A 12,688-nucleotide genomic window follows, 5' to 3' on the forward strand; every position below is an offset into this window, starting at 1 on the left:
ATCCATCGCAAATTATGAGTGTTCTGAAAACTTTGGTCCACAGGGCTCATGTAGTGTCTGATGTTGACAGCCTGCAAGATGAGCTTGTACACCTGGAGGCAGTTTTTAGGAGAAATGGCTATTCGAAACAGCAGATTAAGAAAGCCCTGCAAATAAAAACTAGGAAAAATCACAGGAAAAGGATGAGGAAGTGGAAAGGGAAGTGAAATCTACAGCCTTTCTCCCATACGTGGGTAATGTTTCTTCTAAAATCACTAGAATCTTGAAGAAACATGAAGTGGATGTGATATTCCGCCCACCAGCTAAGACTGCAGCCTTGTTGGGATTTGTTAAGGATGATCTGCTCTTGCGAAAGGCGGGAGTTTATGCAATCCCTTGTGAGTGTGGCAAACGTTACATAGGCCAAACCACGTGCACTGTACAGGAACGATGCTTCGAACACCAGCAGTTCACACGTCTTCTTCAGTCCAACAAATCAGCAGTTGCCGAACATTGCATTTCTACTGTCCATGCCATGGATTATAAAGATGTTAAGATTTTAAGCACTGCTTCATCTTTCTGGGACTCAGTTGTTAAGGAAGCTGTAGAAATACAACTAGCCGACAACCTGTTAAACCGTGACGAAGGATTTCATCTTGAAATGCTTGGAAACCGCTTATTTCACACCTTCGTTCGGAAAGAATTTCTGCATCTTCACTTCTGACAGATGTTACCACTTTTAAGATTAATTATTTATTTACAAGCACGGTGGATTCACAGCAGCACTATTTTGTTTGCACTCTGCACTTATATGTTTATCTTTGCTATATACATCTTATCTATGACTAGCACAGTAGTGGCGACTTTGATATCTTTGACGCATGCGCTTTCAATCCTTAGCAGTTTTGTATCACATGACTCTCCGTATAAATAGGCACGCACAAACGCTATGAACTCAGTCTCTGACTCGCCTTGAAGATGGCTGGGAGGTTTCTAGCCGAAATATCGCAATAAGAATTGTCGCTGTCCCAAGTGCATGCCCGAAAGATGATGGAACAAATACATTTGTCTTACACAATGAACACAATCATCACACATAACAAACTGATTAACTTTTCAGGAGTAAAAATATAATACTCATTGCTGGGATCCCTATTGAAACAGTCAGTACTAACGACATAAATGCACCCTATTCCAACACACCTCCTTACTTTTATATCACAATCAAATTACATTTAACATTACATGAACTTTTACAAATTTATCCTTGCTTAAAAGTTGGTAAAGATGTCCACTACATTGCTTACCTTATAAATGTATGTAATTCCATTCATATAGCATCCATTCACAAAATGGTAATATACTGCAATACACATTGAATTTTTAGTAACATTACCATATCTAGCAATACTGACCACCCCTGAGTTATTTTTCAGATACTATAACAGGCATGTCAGACTTTCCATCAAAAATATTCAAAATATCTAGAATTAACTTAATTTCAGTGACAGCTTCTGACAATGTTACATACTCAGCAGAAGTAGAAGATTTAGTAATGCTTCCTTGTTTCTTAGATTTCGAAAATATCACATTTCCAAATAATCTAATACCATAGCCTGCTGTGGACTTTCAGTCTACAGAATTGGCTGCCCAATCTACAATACAATCTAAGAAATTAAGATTGTATTTTCAATCCTTTCATATGTTATCTTCAAACCTTTAGTTTGATACAAGTATTTCAGGACTCACAAAGAATACTTAAATTGAGTATCATTGTAACAGTTTTGAAATCTAGTCAAGTAGTTGACAGTGCAACTTGTATCTGGCCCTATTAGTGTACAGGAGAGTCCTATCAAGTTCCTGTATTTTATATCATGACTTTCATTTTGTGCTACTTCTAATTTCAAAATTAAAATTCAACTTTGAATATTCAATCTGATATTTATTAGCTAGAGATTCAGTAAAGCTTTCCTAACTTCGAGTCATTACATTCTTTGCATAATTATAATTAATATTTAACCCAAGGTAACTCTTTCCTTTGTCTAAGTCTTTCATCTGATATCTTTTGGATAACGACAGACTTTCATTTCTTGCATTTTCACTTTACTTTTATAACAAATTAAATTTTTAGTCATCAGTACATATTATACATAATAATCATATTTGCTTATTTTAAAAAGTCATCCAGACAATCGTACCATGCTCTTGGACTTCCCCTCAAACCATATAATGCTTTAAATAACTTAGAATCTTGCTTTAGAAGTATTACCTGATTTTCTTGTAAAAGCCCATTAACTTCAAGCACATTTACATTTACTGGTTTAATCACTAATTTCCATGTTTTAGTTTTTATTCAATTTTTTAAAAATTGCTTTGACACCACTTTCTTCCATTTGCCTCACATTTATTGCTGCATTGTCTATGCTTTTGCACTCATAATCACTAAAATGTTCACTCCCTGTATCAGAGTCCTGAATATCAACCCATCTGGCTCCCTCCTCCACAGTATCAACATGTCTGACAATGGTAACTTTGTTGTTAATCAATACTATGTGTCCAACTTCACTGTACCCTGTTAACATTCCCAAGTCTGCTTTAGATACCCACTTTGACTTTCTCAGCTGTTCTGGCACATGTACAGAAACCCTACTTCCATACAACTTTAAATGTTTTAACATTAGGTTCTCCCCATTCTGTATCTTGCAATAAATTTTCCTTTCTATAGTATAAGTTCTGTTTTTAATGTATGCAGCTGCACAAACTACTTCAGGCCAAAATTTCCTATCTACTCTTGCTTCAGCTAACAGGCATCTTGATATATCCATAACTGACCTGTTGTATCTTTCTGTTGAACCATTTAATTAATGTAGATAGGGATATGCATTTAAAATAATTCCTTTGTGTCCTGTATGTTGATACACATCTGAAACCAAATATTCTCTCTCATTGTTACATCTCAGTTTCTTAACAAAGGGTGTTCAGTAAGTAACTATGCAGTTCATAACTTGCCGCGTTAAAGTCATGGAAGTTATAAGAGATGCTAGAAGTGATCCCCTTGAACTTGAAGACACATGTTTCTGCATGTTCTTGAAGACGTTTTGCAGAACATTGGGAGTGATGTTCCAAATGTGAGGTGCCAGTGCAGCTTGGAGTTCTTGTATGGTGTGCAGATTGCCTTCGTACGCTTTTCCCTTCAATGTACCCCATAGAAAGTAATCCTGTGGAGTCAAGTTGGTTGAACGCAGAGGCCAGAGTCCTCAAGATGATGTGGTCACTGAAGACATCCTTTAAAAGGTTCATCGCCTTGTGGGAATTATGTACCAGGCATTCTCAATTTCATACTCATTCAGTTCATCTAGGAAGAGCTCCAGACTGCAGGTGCAATACTGTTCTGCATTTATGGTGTCCTGAAAGAAGATCGGCCCAATGATGCTTTTACAAGGTACGGTGCACCAAACACCAACCTTTTGACCATGCAGTGGGTACACCTTAAATTCATTTGGAATCTCCATAGTCCACACGTGACTACTCTGGCTACTCACATAACCAGAGGGGTGGAACCATGCCTCATCTGCAAAAAAAGTGTCAAGAATCTTGTCACCATTGTACTGCGAGAAGGACAGAAACCAGTTGCAAAAGTTCACATGTGCTGGGCGATCAGTATCTCTCAGTTCATGCATGACCAACATTTTGTACAGATTCATGGACAATGAGTTCCAGAGAACCTTGTGAGCGGAACCCATGGACATGTTGGCCTGCTGAGCTAGTCATCTAAATGATTTCTTTGAACTTTGCAGCATCATGTCTTGTACCTCCACCACCTTCTCTTCGGATGTAGATGTGGATGGCCTGCCTGATTTTGGAGCATTATGAATGCTTCTGGTCTTCTGGAACTTGGTGATGAGCTTCTGTAAGGCACTGCAGTTATGCATCTTCACTCCTGGAAACTTTGCTGCAGATGCAGCTTCCACTACTGAGGTAAACTTGTCTTCATTGCAGAACACATGCTCCACAAGAAACACTCTTTGGTCAATCATCAGCATGATGATCTGGATCACAATGATGTCACACAAGACATTGGTCTTCAATCAAACTGGATCTGCAAGTAAATAAAAATATGTGGTCAAATATAGTTCAGGTGTGACTAAAAAATGTCAAACAATGGGAAATATTTTAATAATTGAAAATCAAATCAGCCATTACTTAGCACACCACAACAGGGCACTTCATAGTTACTTTCTGAACACCCACTAGTTTTACCAGTTAAATTTTCAGTTTTGTTAACATATTCTGCACAAAAATCATAAACTTCATTTTCAGATTTGATACTGTAAACTTTTGCTGCTTTATAATCATCAATAAACGTGAGAAAATATATCTCCCCATCCAAATCATGAGTTGAGTGAGGCCCATTCAAATAAGTATGAATAATCTCCAATGTTTCCTTTGCTTTACTTCTGTTGGTCTCAAAAGGTAATTTGCGCATTTTATTTTCAATACAAACATACCACTTCATAAATTCTAATTCTAAATTTCTTGGCACTGCTAACCAATGTCTACTCATTGTATTCAAATTGTTAAAATTTTCTTATTCAAGTATACGATGCCATTACTCCTTTACTGATGCTTTGTTGCATCCTTTTAGTCACACAGGACAAAAAGCAGTTAGCAGCAAGCCCATAATACCGGGTGATCAAAAAGTCAGTATAAATTTGAAAACTGAATAAATCATGGAATAATGTAGATAGAGAGATACAAATTGACACACATGCTTGGAATGACATGGGGTTTTATTAGAACCAACAAAATACAAAAGTTCACAGAAGTCTGACAGATGGTGCTTCATCTGATCAGAATAGCAATAATTAGCATAACAAAGTAAGACAAAGCAAAGATGATGTTCTTTACAGGAAATGCTCAATATATCCACCATCATTCCTCAACAATAGCTGTAGTTGAGGAATAATGTTGTGAAAAGCACTGTAAAGCATGTCCGGAGTGGTGAGGCATTGGTGTCGGATGTTGTCTTTCAGCATCCCTAAAGATGTCGGTCAATCATGATACGCTTGCGACTTCCTCAAAGCCAATAATCGCATGGACTGAGGTCTGGGGACCTGGGAGGCCAAGCATCATCACCAAACAACGCGTGCAAGAGATCTTTCATTCGTCTAGCAATACTTTTTTTTTTTTTTTTGGTTCTAATAAAACCCCAAGTCATTCCAAGCATGATGCACATAAGATTTAATTTTTTTTTTCATTGAAGCTCATAAGGGAAAAACAACAAGGAGACCCAGGATAGATCCCCACATGATTGTTCAGTTCATGCCATCCCAGCAAGAGAAGGCAGACATTCTATCCGCATTTTTAGAATTACCTTCTGTTTTCTTTCATATAAATGTGATTTGAGTTACACCTTTGCTATACCACTTAAGCAATACTGCTCTGATTTCTTGAATAAAATTTTGTGGTTCACATAGTCGAATGCTTTAGAGAGGTCACAAAAGACTGACTGTTGGTAACATTGTATTGTTGCTGGACTCTAAAACTAGATTCATAAATTGGATTACAACCTTTTCTGTTGCAATGCCCTTTTTTGGATCCAAACTGAATTTTGTAGAGGGTAATGTACTAATTAAGATGTCCCACAAACTTGAGCAACAGACTTGGAAGCACTCAAGACTAGCGGTTACCAGCAAGGGTATCCTATTTCACTGTTCCCTTCCTTGCTTCCCGACTTAGCGTCTTGGAATGGCTGTTAGTTCACTTTTTCACACTAAATTAATGATCATGCAAATACAATTCATATCCTGTACACTAATACTTTAGATCTGTAACTGTTTTTTGTAGCTAAAAGTTGTCTGTTGTATGGCATAATATAAAAATGTGTTTCAGCTCAAGAAACAGCGACTGCTTAATAGAATTGAAACTGTGGTAGTACTACATCTTCATCAGATGCAGTGTGTAGACAACGCAAACACCATATCACACAGATTGAATGACAAATTATTGTTCTCAGCAAGTGTTCTCCAGCGACTGATTCAACGTGTAACTGAGTTGCAGAAAGAGACTGATGATCAAAAAGACATTCAGAGGTAATAACTGTCAAATATAATATATTATGAAAATACATTGTCACATATTACTCTCTCATTCAAGACAAGGCAAAATGATTTGTCTAAAGAACCATTCAACATACACTGCAGTCAAGGAATTTATCTAATAGAATCTTTTCAAACAGTGTAACAAGAAAAATACCCACTTGCCAAATTGGAAGTAAATGACATTTATCATTTTAAGCTTTGTTTAGAGATTTAGACATACTTTTTGATATTTACACTACTGGCCATTAAAATTGCTACACCAAGAAGAAATGCAGATGATAAACGGGTATTCATTGGACAAATAAATTATACTAGAACTGACATGTGATAACATATTCACGCAATTTGGGTGCATAGATCATGAAAAATCAATACCCAGAACAACCACCTCTGGCCGTAATAATGGCCTTGATACGCCTGGGTATTGAGTCAAACAGAGCTTGGATGGCGTGTCCAGGTACAGCTGCCCATGCACTTTCAACACGGTACCACAGTTCATCAAGAGTAGTGATTGGCGTATTGTAATGAGCCAGTTGCTCGGCCACCATTGACCGGAGGTTTTCAGTCGGTGAGAGATCTGGAGAATATGCTGGCAGGGCAGCAGTCGAACATTTTCTGTATCCAGAAAGGCCGTACAGGACCTGCAACATGCAGTCGTGCATTATCCTGCTGAAATGTAGGGTTTCGCAGGGATCGAATGAAGGGTAGAGCCATGGGTCATAACACATCTGAAATGTAACGTCCACTGTTCAAAGTGCGAATAAGAGGTGATCAAGACGTGTAACCAATGGCACCCCATACCATCACGCCGGGTGATGCACCAGTATGGCGATGATGAATACACTCTTCCAATGTGCATTCACCATGATGTCGCCAAACGCAGATGCGACCATCATGATGCTGTAAACAGAACCTGGATTCATCCAAAAAAAATGACGTTTTGCCATTCGTGCGCCCAGGTTCATCATTGAGTACACCATCACAGGTGCTCCTGTCTGTGATGCAGCTTCAACTTCAAGGGTAACCACAGCCATGGTCTCTGAGCTGATAGTCCATGCTGCTGCAAATGTCGTCGAACTGTTTGTGCAAATGGTTGCTGTCTTGCAAATGTCCCCATCTATTGATTCAGGGATAGAGATCCATTACAGCCATGCGGACAAGATGCCTGTCATCTCAACTGCTAGTGACACGAGGCCGTTGGGATCCAGCACGGCATTCCTCTCCTGAATCCACCGATTTCATATTCTGCTAAGTCACTGGATCTCGACCAACATGAGCAACAATGTCGTAATATGGTAAACTGCAATCGCCGTAGGCTACAATCCGGCTTTTATCAAAGTTGGAAACGTGATGGTACGCATTTCTCCTCCTTACACGAGGCATCACAACAACGTTTCACCAGGCAACGCCGGTCAACTGCTGTTTGTGTATGAGAATTTGGGTGAAAACTTTCCTCATGTCAGCATTTTGTAGGTGTCGCCACCGGCGGCAACCTTGTGTGAATGCTCTGAAAAGCTAATCATTTGCATATCACAGCATCTTCTTCCTGTCGGTTAAATTTCGCATCTGTAATACGTCATCTTTGTGGTGTAGCGATTTTAATGGCCAGTAGTGTAGATCCATAGAGAGGAGATCCAGAAGGATGCAGAATGTTTCTTAAATCCATAGAGAGGAGATCCACAAGGTTGTAGAATGTGTCATAAAAACAAGTATATATCAAACATACTTATTAAAAAAAACTGTAAGCTAATGTTCCTTCCACAAGTTCTAAGTGAAATAGTCCTTGTGGACGTGGAATAAGTCAGTATATCTCTAATATATTTTCATTTAAATTATCATAATTCCTTGTCATAAGCATTTAAATGCGTATGTACTGTGGTGCAATAATTAATTCTTAGATTATTGTAGCCATGCATCAGAAAGCAGTTTGAAGCACTTAATTTACACTGATAACATTATTACAGTGAATATGTGCAGAAGTCAGATTTTTAAATAATGTTCATATTACCTTGTATTATTAAATAATTTATACATCAGTTGGTTCTACTAAAAAAGTCATGCTCGGAAGAGAGTGAACTGGCCACCAGTAATTCATTTAGTCTCCTCTTATACTGAACTTCGTTAGTATCTAACCATTTTATTAATCAAACAGTGTGTTTACGATTTTAGCAACATATTAAATTATCTATGAAACCAGTCATTTACCAGTGGACATTTCATGAGTGGTTAAAATGTGCGGAAGTTAAGCCTTTGTTTAAGGAAGGAGATAAATACCATCAAATTCCTGTCCAATTTTACTTTTGTCAGCACTCTCAAAAATTTTAGAAAGACTTTTAGAAAAATCACTGAAAATGATGTTACAAAAGCCCTCAGAGCGTTAAAAAATTCATATTCAGCTGGAATTGATGGTATTCCAGCAGCTGTAATAAAAATTGTGAACACACAATTGCTGAACCATTAACTCACCTCTGTGACTGTTCTTTTCAGGCAGGTATTTTCCCTGAAGCTCTGAAACTTTCTAAAGTAATTCCTGTCTTCAAAAAAGGTGATAATAAAGATATGAATAAATACAGGCCTATCTCAATCTCATCCTGCTTTTCTAAATTTTTTGAAAAAATAATGTACAAAAAAATGGTGGACTTCACTGAAAAAAAAAAAAAAAGATTTACTAAGTTTAGCTCAACATGGGTTCAGAAGCACGAAATCTACTGAAACTGCAATATATGATTGCATAAATACGCTTTTAGAACTGTTAGATAGAAAACAACCCATAACAGGCATATTTCTGTATCTGTCAAAGGCTTTTGACACTGTTGACTACAAAATATTGCTGGAAAAAATAGAACACTATGATATCAGAGGAATTGCAAACAATTGGATTGCTACATTCCTAACCAATTGGATGCAGAGAGTCAGCATGAAATACACTAATAGACAAAGCAACTCAATAACCGAAATACTATCAAGTAATAAAACTGTAAAGCAAGGTGTTCCACAGGGATCAGTATTGGGACCCCTACTTTTCCTCCTGTGTATTAATGACTTGAGCCTGAATGTTGATGCACACAAAACAATAATATTTGCAGATGACACAACTGTACTCCTCAAAGGATCGAATACAGAGGCTGCGCAAAAAGCTGTGAACTTGGCCACGGAACAACTCAGCAAGTGGGCTAAAATTACCAGATTAACTATCAACACCGAAAAGACAGCTTCCATGAACTTTCACGCAACACAAAATGCAAATTCCTTTCAGCCATTTGTCACTGTAAATAACCAGCCAATAGATACCGACACTGTCTTCAAATTCATGGGTCTGTGGGTTCAAGATAATCTGAAATGGAATCCACATACAGGAAAGGTAAATGCCAGAATTAGTACTGACTGTTATGCATTGAGTGTACTGAAATCATGTGCCAGCCTGAAAACATTAACCAGCGCATACTAAGCTTACATACAAGCCCACCTAAAACATGGTGTGATATTCTGGGGAAATTCTCCAACTGCTCTGAGCACATTCAGAATCCAGAAGAGAGCAATGAGGACTATTACTGGGAGCAAACCCAGAGACTCCTGCAAACCCATCTTCAGAAAGTTGAAAATCCTTACACTGTCTTGCCTGTTGTGGCGTTCACTGTGTTATTCAGTGGTTTGGTATTTAACTAATTTGTAAATGGAAAAGATAATCTTATTTTATTACATTGAGTAATTACTAAATAATTTTTCTCCCGGCTAAAGATTTGATCAAGTTGCTAAAGAACTCCAAGTTAACGTCGTGTTAAAGTGTTGTCTGTAAGTTGTGTAAGTGTCACTAAATCACAGTTCACACAACAAATTCCTTACAACTATTGCTTAAGATGGAAGCAGTTATCTTCAGCAAAATCATCATTAAAACCACCGAATATCAGCCACATGTATGTTACCTGAAACAATATTCTTCGCAACTCGGGCATAATTAATTTCGGCTCCATACATCAGCTAGAAAAGTTCCTTATAAGGATCGTGCTATGAGCACTGTGTTTGAAGAACCAATCCGATTCAAATCATTTTCATTAAAATGAGTTCGGGACCACCGGTGCCCATTTATTTTTACACATTTGTATTACCTTCGGCATTTATTCTGCAGAATTGCGTAATTTAAATTTGAATTTGCCACTGAGATAATTGTTAAGATGGTGGCAGACAATTGATAGAGACTTTCTATTGTTAGAGCAAATAAGTATTTTAAATGCTTATTAAACTTTACATAAACTCTACTTTCATATTGTGCACTATTTAGACTTCATCAAGCAAACATTTGATTTGTTTCTAAGGAAAACACAGACAAAAACGCGATACAAATCGCTATCATCAATGGCTGCGCTCCTTGTAGCGGAAAGAAATAATTAACACAGATAATGTTTACTGAGAGAGGAATTAAAGTTACAAATAATTATTCACTCATATTTATAATAATAATGAACTCTATTTTCAAGTAATAATTAACAAATAATTACAATTTCTTAACAGACCTCAGTTTGATATGCGTCCGCAACCTACAAAAGCCAACCAACAAAAGGTAAAAACAAGGAAGACAAACGCAGATCATAAAAGGAATTTACAATTATCATTGTCTTTGTATGATACACATGTCCCATTACATCATAGAATATTATATAAATAATTAATATTTATAAGTTTTCTCTGTTTTTTCATGCGTCGAATAGATAATGTTTATAACTGTTAGAGGCATAATTTCCTCTTGTTGCACTGTAGCCAAAAATTCATCTCATGGATGTTAAAAAAGCCCACATAAAATATGGTGTGATATAACAAAACTGTAAAGCAAGGTGTTCCACAGGGCTCAATATTGTGACCCCTACTTTTCCTCCTGTATATTAATGGCTTGAGCCTGAATGTTGATGCACACAAAACAATAATATTTGCGGATGACACAACTGTACTCCTCAAAGAAGAGAATACAGAGGCTGTGCAAAAAGCTGTGAACTTGGCCACTGAACAACTCAGCAACTGGGTTAAAATCAACAGATTAACTATCAACACCAAAAAGACAGCTTCCATGAACTTTCAAACAACACAATATGCAAATTCCTCTCTGCCATTTGTCACTGTAAATAACCAGTCAATAGATACCGACACTGTTTTCAATTTCCTGGGTCTATGGGTTGAAGATAACCTGAAATGGAATCCATATACAGGAAAGGTAAATGCTAGAATTAGTACTGGCTGTTATGCATTGAGTGTACTGAAATCATGTGCCAGCCTGAAAACATTAACCAGCACATACTACGCTTACATACAAGCCCACCTAAAATATGGTGTGATATTCTGGGGAAATTCTCCTACTGCTCTGAACACATTCAGAATCCAGAAGAGAGCAATGAGGACTATCACTGGCAGCAAACCCAGATACTCTTGCAAACCCATCTTCAGAAAGTTGAAAATCCTTACACTGCCTTGCCTGTACATTCTCGAGACTCCAAAATTTTTCAGAAACCACATAGTGCCAACTGACACCAGAGTCATAAAAAATAATGAAATACATGAACACAACACCAGGAAAAAGGCAAATCTGCATGTTTTATGTACAAACACTCAACTGTGTAAAAAGGGAGCTTTTCACATGGGCCTCCAATTGTTCAACAATCATCCCACTAGTATTATGTCTATCAAAGACAACATAAAATTTGGCAAAGCCGTGAAGTCATATTTGTTGTGTCACTGTTTTTACTCTGTAAATGAATACTTAGAACAGGAATCTTGCTATTTGTGTTAAATTGAAAACATTGAGCAATATAATACATTAGGATACTATAGACCTACATTAATATATGTTAACAATGTTAACTGATATTTTCCAACCTCTGCAACACACTGTGTACCATCAGATCACATGGAATAAATAAATAAATAAACAAATGTTTGCCGCATTTAGTCATTAAAATGTGTCAATGATAACAGGTGAAAATTTGTGCAGGACTGTGATTTGAACCCAGATTTTGCACTTTACACAGGCAGTCACCTTAACTGCCTTGGCCATCTGAACTCACCTTAACTGCCTTGGCCATCTGAACATGTTTCCCTTCTGACCCAAATTTCCAGTCTGTTACACACCACTATTGATGTACCATCAAGTATTCATGAATGTCTTACTTATATATTACACTTTTCACTCTACTGTTTATTAACGTGAAGATAGGAGTATACGATGCACATCATTTTTCTACGTAAACTCCCTCCTTCTCAATGCACTTGGCCCAACGGTCAACGGGCTTACGTATTCCTTCCAAATAAAAGGTTTGCAGTTAGTCATAAAGCCACTTTTGCAGCACATTTCGCATGTCCACATCTGAGGCAAATCGGCGACCAAGCAAAACATCCTTGAGCATCCCAAACTAGTGAACATCACTTCGAGCAAGGTCTTGGCTGTAAGGAGGGTGTTTCAACACCTCAAATTTCATCTTGTTGATTGTTTCAATAGTGTGACAGGCCATGTGTGACTGTGCAATCTCATGCAACAACACCTTCTCCAACAGCAAACCTCGGTGCTTGGTGCAAATTGCTGGCTTCAGCTTTGTTTCCAACAATTCACTATACCCCACACTGTT

The sequence above is a fragment of the Schistocerca gregaria genome, chromosome 6 (genome assembly GCF_023897955.1).
Source record: "Schistocerca gregaria isolate iqSchGreg1 chromosome 6, iqSchGreg1.2, whole genome shotgun sequence".
NCBI classification, from domain to species: domain Eukaryota; kingdom Metazoa; phylum Arthropoda; class Insecta; order Orthoptera; family Acrididae; genus Schistocerca; species Schistocerca gregaria.